Source organism: Mirounga angustirostris, unplaced genomic scaffold (genome assembly GCF_029215605.1).
Source record: "Mirounga angustirostris isolate CCGP_5_RB_7025 unplaced genomic scaffold, mMirAng1.0.hap1 SCAF_16, whole genome shotgun sequence".
Classification (NCBI taxonomy): domain Eukaryota; kingdom Metazoa; phylum Chordata; class Mammalia; order Carnivora; family Phocidae; genus Mirounga; species Mirounga angustirostris.
Genome location: NW_026991724.1, coordinates 44,311,814 through 44,336,048, shown reverse-complemented (window position 1 = coordinate 44,336,048; position 24,235 = coordinate 44,311,814). Strand labels below are relative to the sequence as shown.

General features: G+C 39.1%; 1 protein-coding gene and 1 long non-coding RNA gene across 5 annotated transcripts in view; one reads left to right on the top strand and one right to left on the bottom strand.

Annotated features, from left to right (window-relative positions):
- Positions 1-21,027, top strand: part of LOC123855616 (uncharacterized) — an 89,050-nt gene extending 68,023 nt beyond the window's left edge. For 2 of the 4 annotated variants that reach the window (XR_010408225.1, XR_010408221.1), the window contains one exon: positions 16,466-18,320. This is a non-coding gene — a long non-coding RNA (uncharacterized LOC123855616). Of the gene's footprint in view, positions 1-12,142; positions 12,869-16,465; positions 18,321-19,663 lie in introns of those variants that run through there. The other 2 variants (XR_010408224.1, XR_010408223.1) reach the window with 2 other exon arrangements.
- Positions 1-23,151, bottom strand: part of ZNF529 (zinc finger protein 529) — a 38,510-nt gene extending 15,359 nt beyond the window's left edge. Inside the window, exon 1 of the mRNA XM_064581392.1 lies at positions 23,107-23,151. The gene's annotated coding sequence lies outside the window, so the exon portion shown is untranslated. The remainder of the gene's footprint in view (positions 1-23,106) is intronic.
- Positions 23,152-24,235: the final 1,084 nt, after the last annotated feature.

The window sequence follows — 24,235 nt, the reverse complement described above, 5'->3', positions numbered from 1 at the left end:
CAAGATGCCTGGGTGGCTCAGTTGGTTAAGCAACCGACTCTTGATTTCAGCTCAGGTCAAGCAGGAAGTCTGCTTGAGATTCTTTCTCCCTCACCCTCTGTCCCTCATCCTCGCTCACCCTTGTGCACATGTGCACTCTCTAAAATAAATAAATCTTTTTTAAAAAAGGAAAAAATAATTCCATTTATAACAGTATCCAAAGGAATGAAATATTTAACAAAAATGCAAACTGTGTCCTTTAAAAAAAAATTAGTAAAAGAACTTAATTAAGCTTAAAGTCATCCCATGTTTATGAACTGGACTACTAGACAGTAAGATCGCAATATTCCTCAAAACGATCTACACATTCAGTGTAACCCCATCAGAGTCCCAGTTGGCTTCTTTGTAGACACTGACATGCTGACTTTTTTTTTTTTTTAAGATTTTATTTATTTGTTTGACAGAGAGAGACACAGCCAGAGAGGAACACAAGCAGGGGGAGTGGGAGAGGGAGAAGCAGGCCTCCCACGGAGCAGGGAGTCTGACACGGGGCTTGATCCCAGAACCCTGGGATCACGACTGAGCCACCCAGGCGCCCCTGACATGCTGACTTTTAAATTCATGTGAAATTGTAAGTGATTCAGAATAACAAAAATATCTGGAAAAAAAAAAAAAATTGGAAGACTAGCAATTCCCAACCTAATCAAAGCAACTGAATGTTGCCATAATGTTAAATATATTAATCAACAGAATGGAACTGTTTGGAAATTAAACCCATGTATCTCTAGTCAATTGATTTTTTTTAGGATTTATTTATTTATTTTAGAGAGAGTGAGAATGGGTGTGGGGGGGAGGGCAGAGGGAGGGAGAACGAGAATCTCAAGCGGACTCCTTGCTGAGGGGCGAGCCTGACTCCGGGCTGGATCTCACGACCCTGAGATCATGACCTAAGCCCAAATCAGAGATGCCTAACTGACTGAGCCACCCAGGTGCCCCAAATGATTTTTGACAAGAGCACAAAGACCTTTCAGTGGGGAAAGGACAGTCTTTTCAACAAATGGTGCTAAGAAAACTGGATATCCACATACAAAAAGAATGAAATTAGACTCCTTCCCACACAATATATGAGAATGAACTAAAAACTGATCAATGACCCAAATGTAAACCTAAAAATATAAAACTCATAGAAAATATAGGAGTAAATCATCATGACCTTAAATTCAGCAATGGATTCTTGGGGACACCAAAACACACATAACAAAAGAAAAAAATGGAAAAATTGGGCTTCATCAAAACTGAAATCTTTTGTGTATCAAAGAACATTACTGGAAAAACTGAAAGGACAATCTACAGAATAGAAAATATTTGTAAATGATATATACCTGGCAAAAGATTTCAATAAACATTTCTCCAGAGAAGATACATAAATGTTAATAAGCACATGTAAAAAAAATTCTAAAAATCGTGATCAGGGAAATGCATTTCAGAACTGCAATGAGAGTGACAGCAGCAAAATGTCAGACTTGAAAGCTCCAGATCCTTGTTCCCTTACAGAATCAAAAAATAACTAAAAACAAAATCCTAAGAATTGGCTAAAATAATTTTCATATGAGTTTTAGAAATCTAAAACCTACAGCAACAAGTAAATGCTCAATCAAGTAAAACCAGACTGAAAAAGTAGGAAATTTTGTAAGGCTTTTTACTTCCCCTTACCCCAATGCTGGCATGGTAAGGAAGAACTGTCCTATTTCACAGTTCCCTCCTTTTGGCTGAAAGTAGCAATACAACTCATTTGCAACATTCCAGTCTATCTCTGGGCTGCCTAATAGACTTTTCTCTCTTTTACCTGAGTTGGAGTTCAGACAGGTAATCGTGGCACAGCTTAGATGTTAGGCTGTAAAGGGCCACAGAAGTCAGTGGCAGGCACCATGGTCCACAAAATCTGCAGGGGGACTGTAGACCTGTGGATGCCTGGGGCAGAAGATTACAGGGAGAGAAATACAATAGAACCTGTAAGGCCCACAGAAGATGGGGTGAGATTCTTTAGAAATTGAGACATTCATTATTTTTTAAAATATTTATTTATTTATTTGAGAGAGAGAGAGAGAGAGGCAGAAACTTTAGCAGACTTCTGCGTTGAGGGCAGAGCCTGATGCGGGGCTCAATCCCAGGACCCAGAGATCACAACCTGAGGGGAAACCAAGTCGAATGCTTAACTGACTGCGCCACCCAGGTGCCCCTAGAAATTAAGCAGGTGGTGTATGAGGAACACTGAGCAAAGGCACATATACAGGCATTGGCACAGTAAACACCTAGGGGAAAAAAAACTAAGAAGACCTTGTGTTTTCACCCTGGGCTGATACAAGGCTCAGAACATGCCCTACTAATGCCCTACTTCACTAATAAGTGAAGGCCCATCCCACCAGTCTGCAAAGACTGAGAGAGGTAGCTGTTTTATCAAATTCCCAGTTTTCAACAAAATTCATAAGGCATGCAAAGACACAGGAAAACATGATCCAATCAACAGACCAAAATAAATACCCTGAAGCTATTACTGAAGAAATAACAGAATCACTAGACAATGAGTTTAAAACGACTATCTTAAATATGCTCAAAGAACTAAAGGAAAATTGACAAAAGAGTAAAGGAAATTAGAAAAATGACATGAACAGGGCGCCTGGGTGGCTCAGTTGGTTAAGCAACTGCCTTCGGCTCAGGTCATGATCTGGAGTCCCGGGATCGAGTCCCACATCAGGCTCCCTGCTCAGTGAGGAGTCTGCTTCTCCCTCTGACCCTCCCCCCTCTATGCTCTCTCTCTCTCATTCTCTCTCTCTCTCAAATAAAAATAAATAAAATCTTAAAAAAAAAAAAAAAGAAAAATGACATGAACAAATGAGAATATCATCAAAGAGAAATTCAAAAAATAAAGAACCAAACAAATTCTGGACCTGACAAATCCAATAAGTGAATTTTGAAATTCCATAACTGACTCAAAAAAGCTGATGAACAAATCAGCACACTTGAAAACAGCTCATTGGAAATTATCAAGTCTGAGGAGTTTAAAGGAAAAAAAAATGAATAAAAGTCAGTGAAGCATCAGGGACTTATGGGACATTGCAAAATAATACCTGCATTACGGGAGTCACAAAAGGAAAAGAAAGAAAGGAACAGTGTGATTATTTGAAGAAACAATACCAAATACTCCCCAAGTGTGAAGACAAGGATTTACAGATCCAAGAACCTCAATGAACTAATAGTAGCATAAACCCCAAAAGATGCACACCAAAATACATTAACATCAAAATGTTGAAAAACAAAGAATATTAAAAGCAGCAAGAGAAAAGACACTCATCATGTACAAGGGATCCTCCATAAGACTATCAGATTTTGCAGCAGAAACTGAAGTCCAGAAGACAGTGAAATGATATATTTAAAATGCTAAAAGAGGGATACCAGCTGACTCAGTCAGTAGAATATGTGACTCTTGATCTTGGGGTTGTGAGTTCAAGCCCCACATTGGGCACAGACATTACTTTAAAAAAAAAAAAAATTAAGGGCACCTGGGTGGCTCAGTCAGGTCTTGATCTCAGCTCAGGTCTGGAGCCTACTTAAAAAAAAAAAAAAAAATTAAAATGCTAAAAGATACCCCGTCAACTGAGAATTTTATATGTGGCAAAACTGTTGTTCAAAAAAATGAAGGAGGGCACCTGGGTGGCTCAGTCGTTAGGCGTCTGCCTTCGGCTCAGGTCATGATCCCAGGGTCCTGGGATCGAGTCCCATATCAGGCTCCCTGCTCTGCAGGAGGCCTGCTTCTCCCTCTCCCACTCCCCCTGCTTGTGTTCCTGCTCTCGCTATGTCTCTCTCTGTCAAAGAAATAAATAAAATCTTAAAAACAAAACAAAAAAATGAAGGAGAAATTAAGACTTTCCCTAGATAAAGAAAAACTGAGGGAATTCATTATCACTAGACATTCTGTACAAGAAATGCCAAAGGGAGACTTTCAGGTTGAAATGAAAGAAGCTAGAGTATCTCAAAGCTATATGGAGATATAAAGAAAATAGTAGGGGAAAATATAAAAGCCATTATTTTTGTAATTCTGGTTTGTAACTCCACTTTTTGTTTTCTACAGAATATAAAAGATATATGAATAAAAAATAGTTATATATCTACATTAATGGGTATAAAATACATAAAAATGTTAATTCATGACTTCACTATTCTTTTTTTCTTTTTTTTCTTTTTTTAAGATTTTTTATTTATTTATTTGAGAGAGAGAATGAGATAGAGCATGAGAGGGGGGACGGTCAGAGGGAGAAACAGACTCCCCACTCAGCAGGGAGCCCAATGCGGGACTCGATTCAGGGACTCCAGGATCATGACCTGAGCCGAAGGCAGTCGCTTAACCAACTGAGCCACCCAGGCGCCCATGACTTCACTATTCTAAAGTGGGTGAAAGTGGAACTGAAAAGGAGTACAGATTTTGTATGTGATCAAAGTTGATACCAATTTAAAATAGATTTTTATAACTTTAGGATGTTATACATACTTCCCATGGTAACCACAACCAAGATATCTATAGAACATACTCAAAAGGAAAACAAACGGGAATCAAAAAGTGTCATTATGGGTACAGAGCTTCAGTTTAGGAAGGTGTGAAAGTTCTGCAGATGGGTGGTAATGGTTGCATAACAATGTAAGTGTACTTAATGCCACTGAATTGTAACCTTAAAAATGGTTAATATGATAAATTTTATTTAAATATATTTTAGAGTAAAATACTACAATGAGCTACTACTTTATACCTACTAGGATATCTACAAAGAAAAAGTCAGATAGGGGCACCTGGGTGGCTCACTTGGTTAAGCATCTGCCTTCGGCTCAGGTCAACATCCCAGGGTCCTGGGATTGAGCCCTGTGTCGGGCTCCCTGCTCAGTGAAGAGTCTGCTTCTCCCTCTCCCTCTGCCCCTCCTCACAGCTCGTGGTCTCTCTCTCTCTTGCTCTGCTCTCTAATAATAAAATCTTAAAAAAAAAAAAGAAAAAGAGAACAAGTGTTGGAAGGATGTAGGTAAATCAGAACGTTCATATGCTATTGATTGGAATTAAAGATAGTGTGGTTACCTTGGAAAACAGTCTGGCAGTTTTTCAAAATGTTCAAAATAGAGTTACCATATGATACAGCAATTTAACTGGTAGACATATAGAAAAGAAAAACAAAAATGTACATCTGAACAAAAACTTGAACACAATATTCTTCGCAGCATTATTCGTAATAATCAAAAGGTAGAAAACACCCAGATGTCCTTAATATCAAGAGTGGATAAATATGATGTGGGATAGCCATACAGTGGAATGTTACTCAGCCATGAAGAGGAGGGAAGCACTGATACATGTTACATCATGCATGAACCTTGAAAACATGTGAAGTGAAAGACATCAGACACAGACAACATATTAGATGATTCCATTTATATGAAAAGTCTAGAAAAGGAAAAACAGACAGAATGTAGATTAGTGTTTTCTGAAGGTTCAGGTATGAGGTGGAAAATAGAGGGGTAAGGAGTTTTTTTGGGATGATGAAAAATGTTCTAATATTGGTTGTGGTGATATGTGCACATATCTGAATATACTATAAAACACAACGGTACTGTGAATGGGTGAATTGTATGGTATGTCAATTATACAGCAATAAAGCGGTTATTAAAAAAAAATGGAGCAGCAGGAAAAAGTCCATTCGTGGTTCATTGACAGGAGAAGCAGATTCCAAAGAAGCCAGAGCTAGGAGAGATAAAGGAGACTATCTGACTAGATGTGCCTTACAGCTACCAAAATGACTTGAATTGACACAATTTTTTTCTCCTTCTATCTTCCTACTTTCAAACTCCTCTTGCTGAACTCACACACAATATATTCAGTAAGAACAATGGACAGACCTCTGGGAACAGAGTTCTCCAATAATGGATTCAGAGCAGAGGACCTTCTGCATTGATGTAGGCAACAGACAATGCAGCAAAAAGGTTTCTAGCCAGTCCACCATTTGGTTGATGTAGACTGGACGTGGATTTATGACACTCATACATTCCCTGGGGAGATCTTCCTCCCTCATCCACACCTTCTAGAGCTGAGATGGGATGACATCATCCACACTAGAACCTCCTGCCTGGCTACCACAGACAAAAAGTAGAAAACAGAACTAACAAAGCCTAGCAAGCTTTGATACCTGTATTTAAACCTTCCCACAAAGACTTTTGGACTCCTTGTTGTATATATTCCTGAAAGAGGTATGATCTTCAGGTATGGTAATGGAGTTACATTTTTTCTTCTTAATTTTATTAATGTTTGCTTTATATACTTTGAAGTTATGCTTTTGTCAAAACAAAATATCATTATCTTCCTCTAAAAATAATCCCTTTATTATTATGAAATATGCTCCTTTATCATTCATAACACCCTGGTTTCAAATGTACTTTGGAGATACCAATATAGCTTTTATCAACTTTCTCATAGTATTAGCATACTGTATCTCTTTCTATTTATTTTTATTTTTTATTTATTTTTTTTAAAGATTTTATTTATTTATTTGAGAGAGAGAGAATGAGAGAGAGCACATGAGAGGGGGGAGGGTCAGAGGGAGAAGCAGACTCCCTGCCGAGCAGGGAGCCCGATGCGTGACTCGATCCAGGGACTCCAGGATCATGACCTGAGCCGAAGGCAGTCGCTTAACCAACTGAGCCACCCAGGCGCCCCTTTATTTTTTATTTTTAAAAACCTTATTTATTTATTTGAGAGAGAGAGCACAAAGGGAGAGTGAGAGGGTAAAGCAGATTCCCCCATGAGCAGAGAACCCAATATGGGTCTTGATCCCAGGACCCTGAGATCATGACCTGAGCCAATGGTAGACACTTAACTGATAGAGTCACCCAGGCACCCCCTTTCTATTTTTTAAACTTCAATATATCAGGATCCTTTTATTTAAAACATATCTCTTATTAAAAGCAAATGGCTTCTTCCTTTTTTTTTTTTATTCCAATCTGTCTTTAGTTTGGAGAGTTTAGTCCTTTTACCTTTAAAGTACTTTTTACAGGATTTAATAAGCCTGTTACCCTTTTGGTTTTCTATCTGTCCCATCTGTACTTAAGTACTCTCTTCCTCTTTTCTTGACTTATTTGGATTAATCAAATTTATTATCCCATTCTATTCCACTATTAAAATTTCTGATATACATCCTCATATAATTCTTTTAGTGGTTATTTACACTCAAGCATGTACTGTCAATCAGAGCAAAATTGTACCAATAAGTGAAAATTGATAGGGAAGGGGGGAGAGTCTTACTCCTTTTATGTATAAAGCACAAATATACATACAGCACATAAAGAGATACACAGGGTACATCTGTGGTTCTAAATTGTCATGGGCATACTCAATTAGGAAAAAAAAAATTTCTAAAGATGTTTCCTCTGGAGGGCAATCAGGAAAAAGTTTGCCAAGGGCCCTAGGCCACAATTGTATTAATTTGACCTCTGGAGGGGCTTGAAACTGAGAAGCTAAAGTAAACTACATAGTTGTTCCCTGCCTATGTTTTTGACCCTCAATAAAAACCCTGGACACCAAGGCTCAGGTGAGATTCCATGGCTCACTTCACATGTGTTCTTACAAATTGTTGCTGGAAGAATTAAGCACTGACTGTGTGACTCCACTGGAAGCTCACATCTAGTTTTTCCTGCTCTTCAGCCTCTGTGATTTTTCTCCTCACTAATATTAAACTATATCCTTTCATAACCACCCTTTTTCCTAATTCTGTAAGTCCTAGCACATCATCAAATTTAAGGACGGTTTCTGGGGAACTCTGATAAACCATGGCTTTAGTGTAAACTGGTCAAAACCTTATAGCTTTGAATTTGTCTCTATGATATCTCTCCTCAACAACTACAAGGGTGCACTGTCTCATTTTTTAAATAGTCCTTACCATACCCTACCATAGTTTTAGTCCTACTCATAGTTTATATTTACATGATCAATTATAAACAAATTAAGGGATAGAAGCTATGTCTCTTTAATGCTAGTATCCCAAGTTACATGAACAGTATTGGCATATTGTAGGCACTTAATAAATATCTGATATTTGACTTATAAATGCAACTTCTAGAAATTCTTAAGAAACATAAAATTCTGTTATAAAGATCTACATATATTACAAAGTAGTTTATGATAATTCTAAATAAGAGTAGGCAATAGGCTAAATAAAGTACGGTGAGCTATATGTTATCAATATCTGTAATATTTGACATTGATCCATATTAAATGTTGATGAAAAACATTTTTTGATGTATTAGTGAGACAATCAGATTTAAAAAGTGATTGGAGGTTGGATCCTGTCATAATAAAGAACATAGGATCCATCATCCAAAATTCAGGTTGTTAACTTTATCTTTGGTTGTTATTGCGTAACTTTTTACTACATTACTTAACTGACTTTATTTCCTCATCAGCAAAATGGGAAGAGCAACAGTGACCTACCTGAAAGTGTTCCTGTATGTATCAAATGAAATAAAACATAAAGCACTTTCAGTGGCATATAATAAACACCTAATTACACCAAGTATAAGTTGCCTATTAATTAATGAACTTGTAAAGGATATTTCATGTCCCTTGTTTCATTATTATTATTATTTTTAAAGATTTTATTTATTTGAGAGAGAGAGAGCATGAGAGGGGGGAGGGTCAGAGGGAGAAGCAGACTCCCCGCTGAGCAGGGAGCCTGATGTGGGACTTGATCCTGGGACTCCAGGATCATGACCTGAGCTGAAGGCAGTCGCTTAACCAACTGAGCCACCCAGGCACCCTCATTATTATTTTTAAAAATTCCCTTTGTGCTTCTTTTTCTTAGAGTAAAATTCGAGATTCTTAAGTCTGTGCTTCCATGTCATGTTAACTCATTTAAGTGTCCAATCTTCAGATTTCAGTTCTTCCTCATTAATAATATTTGTCACAAAGATTCTCAAAAAGCAAAGGAAGACATTTTTTTTTTTTTAAGATTTTATTTATTTATTTGACAGAGAGAGAGAGACAGTGAGAGAGGGAACACAAGCAGGGGGAGAGGGAGAGGGAGAAGCAGGCTCTCCGCTAAGCAGGGAGCCCGATGCGGGGCTCGATCCCAGGACCCTGGGATCACCACCCAAGCCGAAGGCAGACGCTTAACGACTGAGCCACCCAGGCGCCCCGGAAGACATATATTCTTGCCCTCCACATAAAGCTGCACACATATAACTAGCTCAAAGAATCTGATCTAATAAGTGACAACCTGAGCGTAATAATAAAAGGCTCAATCTTGTTTCTATGTCCAACACAGGAGTTACTGCATACTTATTTGTTTCTATAAATCTGTCCTTTGAAGTATAATGTATATAATGATGTACATATGACACTTGGATCTCCCAGTTCATTCCTATGTCCTATGAAAGAAACCATCTCTGAAAAATATGGAATTCTGAATAGCAGTCTTAATTCATAATTTGTTCCCCAGGTAACTGAAATTCCAAAAGTCTTGAATACTTAGAAGTGTCAAATCACATGGTGACCACTGCCACTATCTACTTATAACTACATGCCTAGACATACGATAAAACTGTAACTTTGTCTCTTTTATGTGGCAAATTCATGTGCTAAATGTCCTGTTGGCAGAACAAAATAAAAAACATACCCAGCTGCAAATACCCTCAACAAAATAGCAAAATGAATTCAACAATATATTAAAAGGATCATATACCATGATCAAGTGAGATTTATTGCAAGGATACTAGGATGCTTCCACATCTACAAATTAATCAACTGACACACAATGAAGGATTAACAAAATGAAGGGTAAAAAGATAAAAAATTAAGGATAAAAGCCACATGATCATCTCAATAGATGCAGAAAAAGCATTTGACAAAACTCAACATTGATTTGTTAAAAATGCAATAAAGTGGGTACTGAGGGAACATACTTCAACATAATAAATGTCATATAAGACAAACACATAGCTAAGATCACACTCAATGGTGAAAATCTGAAAGCTTTTCCTCCAAGATCAGGAACAAGAAAGGATGCCCACTCTTACCACTTTTATTCAGTATTAGAAGTTCTAGCCAGAGCAATTAGGTAAGAAAAAAAATTAAAGGCATCCAAATCAGAAAGGAAGACATCAAACTGTCACTATTTGCAGAGACATGCTATTATCTATAGAAAACGCTAAAGACTACAACAAAAACAAAACAAAACTCTTAGAATTAATAAATAAATTCAGTAAAGATGCAGAATACAAAATTAATATACATAAATAGGTTGCATTTCTATATGCTAATGATCAGAACAAAATTTTTATTTTTTTTATTTTTTATTTTTTTTTAATTTTTATTATTTTTAAAAGATTTTATTTATTTGACAGAGAGAGACACAGTGAGAGAGGTTCGGAACACAAGCAAGGGGAGTGGGAGAGGGAGAAGCAGGCTTTCCGCGGAGCAGGGAGCCTGATGCGGGGCTCGATCCCAGGACCCTGAGATCATGACCTGAGCCGAAGGCAGACGCTTAACGGCTGAGCCACCCAGGTGCCCCGGAACGAAATTTTTAAAACAACCCTATTACAATTGCATCAAAAATAATAAAATACCTAGGAATAAATTTAGCCAAAAAGGTGAAGGAACTGTACACTGAAAACTGTAAGACATTGATGAAAGAAATTGAGAAAGACATAGATAAATGGAAAGGTAATCCATGTTCATGGATTGGAAGAATTAATACTGTTTTGAGTTGTTTGGTTTTTTTAAGATTTTATTTATTTGAGAGAGAGACCACAGAGGGAGAGTGAGAGGGAGAAGCAGACTCCCTGCTGAACGGAGAGCCCAATGCAGGGCTTGATCCCAGGACGCTGAGATCATGACCTGAGCTGAAGGCAGATGCTTAACCGACCCAGCCACTCAGGTGCCCCAGAAAAAATTAATAGTGTTAAAATATCTAGACTATGGGGACGCCTGGATGGCACAATCAGTTAAGCAGCTGCCTTCGGCTCAGGTCATGATCCCAGGATGCTGGGATCAAGTCCCGTATAGGGCTCCTTGCTCAGCAGGAGCCACCTCCTCCCTCTGCCTGCCGCTCCCTCTGCTTGTGCTCTGACAAATAAATAAATAAAACATTTAAACTAAAATATCTAGACTACCACAAAAGATAGATTCAACGCATCCCTATCAAAATTCCAAAGACATTTTTCACAGAAATACAACAAACACTCCTGAAAATTTTATGGAACCACAAAAGACCTTAAAGCTAAAGGAATCTCAAGAAACAAAGCTAGATGAATGAATGGATAAAGAAAATGTGGGACACACACACACAAATACATATAATAGAATATAATATTATTTGGCTATAAAAAGGAAGGAAATTGGGCACCTGGGTGGCTCAGTTGGTTAAGCAACTGCCTTCGGCTCAGGTCATGATCCTGGAGTCCCTGGATCGAGTCCCGCATCGGGCTCTCTGCTCGGCAGGGAGTCTGCTTCTCCCTCTGACCCTCTCATGTGCTCGCTCTCTCTCAAATAAATAAAAATCTTTAAAAAAAGGAAGGAAATCTTGCCATTTGTGAAACATGGATGGACCTGGAGGGCATTATGGGAAGTGAAATAAGTTAGGAAAAGACAAATGCCATATGATCTCACTGATATGTGAAATCTTAAAAACAAAAACAAAACCCCCAAGCTAATAGATACAGAGAACAAATGGGTGGCTTCTAGAGGCAGGGAGTGAGAGGTAGACAAAATAGGTAGAGGTGTTCAAAAGGTACAGACTTCTAGTTATAAAATAAATAAATCATGGGGATGTAATGTACAGCATGGTGACTATGGTTAATAATAGTGTATTGTCTACTTGGAAGTTGCTTAGAGTGTATATCTTAAGATTTAGATTTATTGTATCATTCTAGATTTAATCTAGATTTACAGTGGTGGTCATTTCACAGTATATACAAATATTGAATCATTACATTCACCTGAAATTAACATGTTATATGTCAGTTATATCTCCAAAACAAAACAAAACCACACATCCAGAGAGAAAAAGTTTAAAATAAGGTACACTGAATTATCAAGAGTGATTATTTCTGTATGGCTAATTACTATGTTTGTTCTTTACAGATTCCTTAAAATTTGAGTATCTCGCAACAAACATGCATTAATTCCAACATCAGAAATATATAAGAAGCTATTTCCACTTAACAGATTCAATAGTTGGGAGGCAAGTTTTCTTTCTGTTAAGAACACTGTGAGCAAAAAGACCTTCAAAATGAATGGGACCATCAAGGATATCTGTGACTGAAATTACTCCTGTAAACTTACGAACATCCTTTTGCTGTATCTCAGCAATGCAAGAGAGCACATTCACTACTCAAAAACCTGAATTAACAAAATTCAGGGAGGTAGCATTTTCAGATTGTTAAAAAGAAAACGACAGGCCCAAACAGGCGTCAGTTAGGTTAAGGCCTGTGGTCAGTAAACTAAGACTTAGTACCTAACCAAACTGCAGTTTCAACCCCCAGCAATGTAAACTTTTAACCAGTCGACATGGAACTTCCTGGCCAAGACTAGGAAATTTACTGATATAGCGCTTCTTCACCCCTTAGGAGAGCAACCTTACATAAACAATATATTCCTTGCATGAACTGCTTAACAAATTAATTATTAGTTAAGAATTATTAAAGGAATTAATAAATTCCTTTCTCTTTTTTAGTTCACTCTCTTTACCTTTAAAAACTTTTGTTGTTGTTGTTTTGTTTAGCCCAGCAGAGCTCCCCTTTACTTGCTAGATGGAATGCTGCCTGATTCATGAATTGTTCAACAAAGCCAATTAAATCTTCAGGTTTACTTGTCTGAATTTTGTTTTTTTAACACATCTGGTGGCAGCAGTAGAGTCCAAAGAGAACTACTGGCATTTGGGGAAAATGAGGAACACAAGTGTGGCAGCCCTTGAACCCTTCTAAATTCACTGTCTTGCCGTTTCCAAAGCCTGCTGGTTAAGTCCCCTCTTAGTTTGAGCTCTGCTCTTTTTGCGTTTGAGCTACCGATCTAATTGGCTTTTAGTCCAGGTTGAACAGGTCAGTCTAGACTGACAGGAGGCTCTAACAGCACTATTTCTTAGCCCTTGGTTCAGTCTGCAATTCCATGTTGGAATCCCTTCCCCAGTTCCAGTCCACAGTCCCCATTTACTACCTTTCTCCATTTCTAATATGCAGTCTCCATTAATGGAGTCTGCTGGTTTAGTCCATACTGGAAATTCCTGGTGGTACACACAACTCTCTCTTGGTCAGCCCACAATGACATCTCTTGGTTACTGTTGGTAATGATGCAATGTTGGTTACATGCACACTTGTTTGTCTTGTTTATGGAAATAATGGGATTCTTTAAATTCCAAAGAGTTAAGCATTCCACCTTCTGGCACACTTGCTTGTAAGATTTTATTTATTTATTTGACAGAGAGAGAGAGAGAGAACACAAGCAGGGAGAGCAACAGGCAGAGGGAGAAGGAGAAGCAGGCTCCCTGCTGAGTAGAGAGACTGATGTGGGGCTCAATCCCAGGATCTGGGGATCATGACCTGAACCGAAGGCAGACGCTTAACCGACTGAGCCACCCAGGCGCCCCAGACACTTATTTTATATCTAAGATCTATGGTCCTGGAAGCTATAAAAATCTACCTGCTTGTTTTGTGTCCTAAAGAATTTGGCTTGGTAACCATCAAGCTGGGGGCCCAGGCTAAGGCTGGATAGAAATGTGAGTTGTACCCCATTTGCAACTAGACGTGGCTAGGCAGAAATGTGGGTTAATTCCATTTGTGGTTAGGGTCCTATCGAACTGCTGTCAGCCCTCATGGGAAATACAATGTAGAAATACCATGGTCATGACAGGAAACAATCCAACTGGGTAAGATCGTTTAAGTGCACTTGAAAGCAAGGCTTCCCAAATTAGAATTGGCAAGCAGAAGCCTCCAAAGGTTTAAAAATTCCAAAATAGTGTCATTAAAAGATTAGGCTGAAGAAGGCTGGAGAAAAATTAAATATGTAAGAGGTATCTACAACAAAAGACTATAAGACATAACTCCTACTGCTCCTCTCTATCCTCCTTTGAGTACTCATTCTACTAATCTTCTGAATTGTTATCCACTCTGAAGACTACATAACCATAAACAAAAGTCTGCCAAGTTAATGGCCTCACAGGCATCCCCATACCACCTTCAAAGGAGGGCCCCTCCCCAAGTTGACAAAACTGAGGGATTTTCTGGTAAACTTCCACATTTTCCTTTAAACAGCCAAGGGGAAACTCTGATAAATATCAGAGACTGCAGAGTGGATCCTAGAAAAACTGGCAGAAGCCAGTAAAGAAAATTCTTACCATAATCAGTTCTTCTGAATCACTATCTGTAATGCCAAGTTCAAAGGAAAATAAAATTTCACATTTTCTCTTCCTTTCCAAATCCAAATCCACTATATTGATCCTCTGTCTCCCAGGGATAGCTGCTGCCTTCTTGCTTATCTAGTTGTGTGTGACTGGGTTTGGCTTTCTGCCTGTCTGGGATGCGCAGGTTGTTGGTTCTTACTATTGGCTATCTTTGGGAGTAACTCTGGATTTTGGGAAGGTAATATCCTTTACATGCTCTTTGGGGACCCATCTTAGACCCAAGACAGCTTATTCAGACTGCCAGAAATATTTAAATTTTTTTTTTTTTTTAAGATTTTATTTATTTGCGAGAGAGAGAATGAGAGACAGAGAGCATGAGAGGGAGGAGGGTCAGAGGGAGAAGCAGACTCCCTGCCGAGCAGGGAGCCCAACGCGGGACTCGATCCCGGGACTCCAGGATCATGACCTGAGCCGAAGGCAGTCGCTTAACCAACTGAGCCACCCAGGCACCCCCATTTTTTTTTTTTTTAAGATTTTATTTATTTGCGAGAGAGAGAATGAGAGACAGAGAGCATGAGAGGGAGGAGGGTCAGAGGGAGAAGCAGACTCCCTGCTGAGCAGGGAGCCTGATGTGGGACTTGATCCCGGGTCTCTGGGATCATGACCTGAGCCGAGGGCAGTCGCTTAACCAACTGAGCCACCCAGGCGCCCAGACTGCCAGAAATATTTAAAATTAGATCTACCCATAAAGAAAGAAGCAAACTGAGGATAATATAGTTGGATAGGTGGATCAACCTATAATGTTGATTTAAGTTACAACCCAATTCTCTCAATTGAGAGCAACTATCCTTACAAATCCTTTGCACAGCAAAAGTCAACTTTATTTTTTTTTTAAGATTTTATTTATTTGGGAGAGAGAGAGCAAGTGAGAGAGAGCACGAGCAGGGGAGAGGGGTATAGGGAGAGGGAGAAGCAGACTCCCTGCTGAGCAGGGAGCCCGATGCAGGGCTTGATCCCAGGACCCTGGTATCATGATCTGAGCCGAAGGCAGACGCTTAACTGACTAAACCACCCAGGCGCCCCAAAAGTCAGCTTTAAAGGCAATTCAAAATTCACCTAATCCTTTACCGATTCCAAAACTTCCCTTGTTTATCTCAAAAGGCTTGTAAATTATTGGCCTTAGGAAACCAAAGTCCTTCTTGGAAGCACTTATATTCTTTCTCTGTCCCTAGAAGTTACATCTCTTATCATACCTTTGAAATGTAAACCTGAGATTAAAAGAAAGAAAAAGGGAAAGAGGCCTTTTAAAAATACAAACTGCTGGTGGCGCCTGGATGGCTAAGTCGTTAAGCGTCTGCCTTCGGCTCAGGTCATGATCCCAGGGTCCTGGGATCGAGCCCCACATCAGGCTCGCTGCTCTGCGGGAAGCCTGCTTCTCCCTCTCCCACTCCCCCTGCTTATGTTCCCTCCCTCGCTGTGTCTCTCTGTGTCAAATAAATAAACAAAATCTTAAAAAAAAAAAAAAAAAAAAACTGCTAAAAGGACTCTTGTACCCAAATTTGGTACAACCTCTTTAAGATTAATTCCAGGGACAAAAACAAATCTTAAAAATCTTCTCCACAAATATTAGTAACTATATGGTCTTTGCATCTGTGTGTCTGTGTCTATGCCCATATACAGTTGTAAATGTATATGGATGTATATGAGATATTCTACCTCCAGATGGTATCACTAAAATTAATTTGTAAAAGCCCTATTCAAGTGAAGCGCCTGAAAGTATAGGCCATTCTGTAACACTCAGAAAGATAGAAACTAACCCAAAAGCTTTTCAAGTTTATGTTATCTGAGGAAATATTCTATTTGAAAGCTAATTTAAGGTTGATGTTTAATTAAAACAGGCATGTCTTTAAAGATAGCATTAAATATAAAACTTTTATTCTACCTGAGTTTACTAGCCAAGTAAGTTCATATTGTCTCTTACAAAATCTGTCAACAAAAAAGTAACAGCTTGGGGAAGACTTCCAGAAAAGATGGTAGAGTGAGGATCCTAATCTCATCTCATCCCACAGATACAACTAGGTCATACATCAGTGCAAATAACCCTGAAAATGACCTGACCATTGGCAGAACAAACTCCACAACTAAATGTAGAGAAGAGGCCACACTGAAGATGGCAGGAAAGGCAGAGTTGCAGTGGAAGCTAAACCCTGCAGGACAGATGCTGGAAGGAGGGAGCTGCAGATGCACAGAAAGGCAAGAAACAGACTATCACACCAGGGATCCTGAACAGGGAAGATGAATCCCCACAACATTTGGCTTTGAAAGTCAGGGGGCCAAATTTCATGAGTTCTTACAACCAGTAGTACTTAAAGCCTGGAACTTTAAAAATCAGCAAGCTCAGCACTGGGAAAAGCCAGAGGGTGATATGAAGCTGAGTCCCTGTCCTTAAATTAGAGTCAGTACAACAGACAGCCCACTGAAGTACGGCTTAGAAGCAGCAGTTTGAGAAAGGCCTGGGCAATACACGAGGGAGAGTAAGTTATTAATTAATCTCAGAGTTCATGGAGGGACTTTTCCAGGAACAAAGAGCTGGCAGATAACAGCATCCCTCCCCTGGGCCCAGCACTGTGGGGACCCGGGCAGTGCAGGCATTTGCTACCTAATTTGCTTACGCCATGGTCTGCTACCCTCTCCCCCGCCCCGCCGGCCAGGCCTGTCTCAGTCCCTGCTCTGTGGGGCCCCTCCCCAAGAAGACTGGTGCAAACCTTGCCAATACCGCATCTTTTGACCTCTTGTGGAGGATGTGGGCACCCTGGTACAATGGCACCCCTGACCTGAGTGACTCTTCAGAGCGGTCCAGCTGCCCAGGTCTATACCATGGCTGCAAGTCTCTGTGGAAGACGACCAGCACCGCTTTGTTAAAAGTGCTTATGCTGCACCCACTACTTTCAAGAGAAAGCGACACAGCTGACTTTCATCACACACAAAACCAACACAGAGGGATAAAATGAGCCCACAGAGGAATATGTCCCAAATGAAAGAACCAAAAAAAAAGTATAGCAATAAACCTAAGCAAAATGGAGGTAAGTAATATGCCTGATAGTAAATTTAAAGTAAGGATCATAAAGATTCACTGCACTTGAGAAGCATGCAGGACCTCAACGAGACTCTTAATACAGAGATAAAAAAGAACCAATCAGAGATGAAAAACACAATAATTGAAATTGAAAATACACTTGATGGAATAAATAGTAGGCTAGAGGAAGCAGAGGAACGAATTAATGACCTGGAAGACAGAGTAAAGGAAAAGAAATCAAGCTAAGCAAGTGAGAGAAAAAATTATGCAAAATGAGAATAGACAAGGGATCTCAGCAACTCCACCAAGCGTAATAACATTCACATTATAGGAATCGCAGAAGAAGAGAACATGGGGCAGAAAATTTATTTGAAGAAACAGTATCTGAAAACTTCCCTAATCTCGGGAAGGAAACAGATATCCAGATCTAGGAGGCACAGAGATCCCCCAACAAAATCACCACAAGGAGATTCACACCAAGACACATAGTAATTAAAATGGCAAAAAGTAGTGATAAAGTTTAAAAGCAGCAAGAGAAAAGATGACAATTACATACAAGGGTAATTGTATATACATACATAAGGCTATCAGTGGATTTTTCAGCAGAAACATTGAAGTGTGGGGCGCCTGGGTGGCTCAGTTGGTTAAGCAACTGCCTTCGGCTCAGGTCATGGTCCCAGAGTCCTGGGATCAAGTCCCACATCGGGCTCCCGGCTCAGCGGGGAGCCTGCTTCTCCCTCTGACCCTCTCCCGTCTCATGCTGTTTCTCTCTCTCTCTCTAATAAATAAATAAATAAAATCTTTAAAAAAAAAAAAAGAAACATTGCAGTGTGGCATGATACTCAAAATGCAGAAAGGGAAAAAATCTGCAGCCAAGAATACCTAGCAAGGCTATCATTCAGAATAGAGAGATAGAGTTTCTCAGACAAACAAAAACAAAAGCAGTTCATGACCACTAAACCAGCCCTTTAAGAAATATTAAAGGGAATCTTTGAGTGGAAAGGAAAGACCATAAGTAAGAGTATGAAAAGCATGAAACACAAAAGCGTATGCCTCTAGAATTTATGTGATATGTTCATAAATTTGCAAATCTAGATTGCTGATATACCAGACAGTTCACATTTGCTTACTACTTAATTTTCACTAGAAATTAAGGTTTCTAAGAGTTAAGAATGCTAATAAATATAATTAAGACTACTGAAAAGAATAAGGGAAACAACTCTATGCAAAGAAAGATGTGTGGTTTTGCTAAGAAAAAGCATGAGGAATGGAAATACATTTTTGTTAAGGAAAAGAAAGTAATTTTGTCCTAAAGTGAGGCTGGTTAGTTAAAGAGGGAAAACATAAGGCAATATCTAAATGTAAAAAAGAAAGTAGTAGATTTGTCAGAAAAGAATCTTTGGAAAGAAATTTTAATATGTGATCAAGCTGGCTTTCATCAAAGATAGCAGCACAATCATAAAGATTAAGACACACATGGATAAAGTCAATTCTGCTTTTGCAAAAATGGCCCCTCATTGCCATACTTTTGCCATCCTGATGTACTTGTAACAGCAACAGTTTCCTCTGAAATCAAAGAAATCAAGATGGGTAAACAATGGCTGTAAATTAAAGGAACAGTTAGTGGTATGGGAAACCCAAAACAGCTATTTGGTTTTTCCCCACTCCTTGACAAACCCTGTATTTTGTCTTTTGCTTTCCTTTACCTACCATAGTGCATTTAGGATGACTCATTGTAAGTAAGACATTGGTGGGGAGACATCTGCAAAATTGCAAAAATAATCTGCCAATGCCTCATCTGTCAGGTCCATAATCCTGGAAAAACTATTCTTGTCCCCAGGGGCCTGAGATCCCCTCCCTCTGGACCCTCTGAACACCTGCAATTATTCATTCAGCTGCCACTCAGTATGGATTGTTATTGTACATGTTTTCTCTTAAAGCCTTCACATGTCACAAGGCTTCAAAGTAGCAAAGAAAAATATTATTAACAAGTGTGTTTCCCACTTGGGGTATACATTCCACGATCTGCAGTGATTAAGGCACCCACTTCATTGGACAAATCCTATGAGCCTTACCAACTTCTTGAAATTCCAGCATTATATAACCTTCTGCTGATGCTTTATTGTCTCATGCTAGTATGACCTGCTACCCTAAGTCTCTAATGTCTTATGCTCAAGTTTATCATCAACAGGTAAAGAAGCTTCCTGGATCCCAGTTCAAAGGGTGTGGTTGGTCAGTATAGAGCCTGGTAACTGGGTATTCTGCAACAATCATCAGAAAAAGACAGCCCTTGAGCCAGTTGTAAAGAGGGCCTTACTTATCAAGTGCTCCTGACCACTGACTGACACTGCTGCAAAACTAGAAGGTATTGAGCCTTGGGTACATATCACACAACCAAAGAAGGTTCCACATGACACCTGATCTCATACAGATGCTGGAGATTTATAAATCAAATTAACAAGGAAGAGAAGTAGCTGACATCAAGGTAGATTGCTTTCACCCAAGATTATGGATCAAAACTTCGTACTTCAACTACACATGAAACCCTTTCTCCTTCTGTTCCTTTTAGATATTTTCTTGCAAGATTGCTTACAAATGCAATCTTAGTAAAACTGATTCATATACAATACTAATAATTTGGAGTATTCTTTTTCTTACGTAAATATATTATATAATATTAATGTCAGTCATTTTCCTTTTTTAAGACTACATAGTTTCTCTTACCTGTATGGTATTACATCACATTTATGTAATGTGATTAACTTAGTTTTTAAGCTTTCACATATGTTTCATGTAACCCCATGAAATTCAAGATATTCTGTAAACAAAACAACCCCCCAAAATAAAAAATGTTAGGCATTATATAGAATGATTTTGAATAGACTTTCAAGAGATTTGTGGTCCCTGTGAGAACTAAAATGGGAGTCAATTTACCTTAGGTTAAGAAGATTGCTGTGTTTTTTGTTTGTTTTCAATTTATTTTTGAGAGAGAGCATGAACAGGAGCTGGGGGGAGAGGCAGAGGGAAAGGGAGAAGCAGACTCCCCGCTGAGCAGGGAGCCCCACGCTCCTTGGGATCATGACCTAAGCCAAAGGCATCATTCCCTTAACCAACTGAGCCACCCAGGCATCCCTAGGTTAAGAAGTTCTACTCTAGGATGTTAGCAAATCTGATTTTCAAAGATTCCTTTTAAATACTCATCAAAATAAATTTTATATCTTCATTGTTCTTGATTTTTAGAAAATTTATGGTGAATACTTAGAATCTTCACATAACAGTTTTGTTTCTTGAATCTTCACATAACAACAGTTTTGTTTCTTGAGGATTTGTTAAGTGCATGGCTGTTATTAAGTGCTCTAGGGCTGTGCCCAGATTAATGTGTACAATCCTTATAAAAACTGTAAGGCATTAATATGATCATTATCTACACTTACAACAAAAGATTATAAAACGTAAAGATTAATAACTACTGACCTCCTTGAAATGTGGCTAGACTGAACAAGGAACTGAATTTTCAATTTTATTTTAATTTTTAATTCAAATACAAAAGCAATATAAAATGTTTTTCAGTTAAACACAATTTTATTCTTTTCACCATAACCACTGAAAATTTAGCAAACTGAGAAGTGCTATAACAGTAAAATATGTAGCAGATCTTGAAAACTTAGTATGAAATAGGAATGTAAAATATTTCAACTTGGGGCGCCTGGTGGCTCAGTTGGTTAAGCGGCTGCCTTCGGTTCAGGCCATGATCCTGGGGTCCTGGGATTGAGCCCCATGTCCAGCTCCCTGCTCAGCAGAGAGCCTGCTTCTCCCTCTCCCTCTGCCTGCCACTCTGCCTACTTGTGCTCTGTCGAATAAATAAATAAAATCTTTAAAAATAAATAAATAAAATATTTCAACTTATTTATATTATTACATGTTGAAATATTTTAGATACATTGGTTAAAATTAAAAAATTAAAATAAAAATGTATTATCCAGCTTAATTTTGACTGTTTTTTAACTTTTTAAAATGTGTGCAAAAGAATTTTTTTTTTTAAAGATTTTATTTATTTATTTATTTGAGAGAGAGAGAGAGAAGCACATGAGAAGGAGGAAGGTCAGAGGGAGAAGCAGACTCCCTGTCAAGCAGGGAGCCTGATGCGGGACTCGATCCCGGGACTCCAGGATCATGACCTGAGCCGAAGGCAGTCGCTTAACCAACTGAGCCACCCAGGCGCCCTGCAAAAGAAATTTTTAAATTATGCAAGTGGCTAACTCTGGAAAACAGTATGGAGGTTCCTCAAACAGTTGAAAATAGAGCTACCCTACAACTCAGCAATTGCACTACTGGGTATTTACCCCAAAGATACAAATGTAGTGATCTGAAGGGGCATATGCACCCCAATGTTTATAGCAGCAATGTCCACAATAGCCAAACTATGGGAAGAGCCTAGATGTCCATCAACAGATGAATGGATAAAGATGTGGTATATTTATACAATGGAATATTATGCAGCCATCAAAAAAAAAATGAAATCTTGCCATTTGCAACAATGTGGATGGAACTAGAGGGTATTATGCTAAGCAAAATAAGTCTATCAGAGAAAGATAAGTATCATGTGATCTCACTGATATGAGGACTTTAAGAAACAAGACAGAGGATCATAGGGGGAGGGAGGAAAAAATGAAACAAGACGAAACCAGAGAGGGAGACAAACCATAAGAGACTATTAATTTCAGGAAACAAACTGAGGGTTGCTGGAGTGGAGGGGGGTGGGAAGGATGGGGTGGCTGGGTGATGCACTATGGTGAGCACTGTGAATTGTCTAAGACTGATGAATCACAGACCTGTACCCCTGAAACAAATAATACATTGTATGTTAATAAAAAAAATTAAAAAAAAATAAAGGCCTCATTTTAAGGATAAAATAAATAAAAAATAAAAAAATAAATTACACAAGTGGCTTACATTGTATTTCCATCAGAAGGTGCTGCTTTAGACTCAATTACCATTATATCATGCTGCCTCTCACAGTCTGTACCACTATACGGTCTCAAAGAGAGTCATACTGCCAAATCTCAAGACTTAGTCACCATTCAAATCTCCTCATGGACTCTTCAGGAAAAACTCCCTGCCCTTGTTCACAAAGACCTCTCTTCACAAAACTCCAACCATATTCCTACTCCTAAAATGTCTTACTGACTGAAATCAATCAAACCATTTCCTACCTTGCTTTGTTTGAAAATCAAGTCTCTGAATAAAATCAAAGGTATGTGGTGTTTTATTCTACCTAACCACTAGTCTCTTCCTTGACAAAACACATTCTAAAATAAGTCCTTAGTTTATCCTTGAAGAGTTCAACTAGTTCTATTTCTGTACCATCCTTTGGAAAGAAAAGAGCACATGGGGAAACTGAATAATTACCAAAGCAATGTGAATATTAACTGGGAAGAAAAAGGGTATTTGGAAAGGCATTGGAAGAGATGGGGACCCATCCCTATGGTGCTGTTATTAATTGGGAAGGGGTAACCTGAGGACCAGGTAAATGGACAGCTCACAATTAGGTCTTACAATTTAGAACGACAGCAAATATTTAATGTTCTGTAAAACAAATTTACATGACAGAACAAAAAGTAAACATGAACTGACCTTGAATGGGCTTTTAAGTGGCAACTCTCTCCTCCACTTCAGGGGGCTTCTCTTGCAGAACTATAGGACCAAGAAGAAACTCTTGAGACTCTGGACAGGCTAAATAAGAACACACTGTCCACCATCAGACATAACCCATTACCCATCACAAATACATCCAGGTGGAAGTAAGAGGTAACTAGGATACTGCTGACTTTTACCAGTATCAGAGAAAAAGGTCAGCATCACCTACAACCAGCGCTGGAATCTAAGTAAGTTCACAGCAGTTTCTAGGGGGCACACGTGTGGTTCTGAAACATGTAAATGCCCTCCAGAGTGTATCCAAAAGAGGTTTGCCAAAGAAGAAATCCTTTACCCTGTGACACTCCCCTCATGTATTCCCAGAAGTTAGTCCTGAAGTCAAGTGCAAGCCTAAATTCTCATCCCATGACTGAGGTGTACTTTCCTGCTTGGAACTTTCATTGTAGGCCTGACATCAATGACTTCCCCTCTGATGTCTATTTCTCTATAGCTAGATCAAACTGGCCCTAGAGTGTAAGAAAAGAGAATTCAGGGAAACGCGTTCCAAGGAACCATGGAACTTAGAGTGGACCCTGGGTGGGCAACACTCACTTCACCAATGTTCCCTCTGTGTTAAGCACCAGGCTGGGTACTGGGGAAAAGATGATATATATACTTATATGTAAAATGTAATATATATATTATATATATTTTTTACATGCTCTTATAAGCTCATTGAAAAAAAAAAACAAAAAAACTTCAAACTCCTACAGGTTTACTGGGGAAAACAAAAACCCACACCCACTTAGTTCAAACTTAGCAGTCGGTACAACCGAGCTGTCAGAGGATTACTCGGTCACAGTACCAGATACCCACATCACCGTAGACAATGTACTGATAGTCCCACTAGCCCAATAGTATACCAGTCTGGGCACTCCAGGGCCCGTCACACACTCTCACTCACACGCATGCACGCGCGTGCATTAACACCCCACAATAAACTCGTCACAAAGCACCGGAAACCAACGTCGTCCGGGGTTCACGCAAACACTGGGACGAGACCCTTGGCTCCACCTGCCCCACCCCCAGCCCCCGGAGCTTAGGGCCTCCACACCGCGAGCCCCTCCCG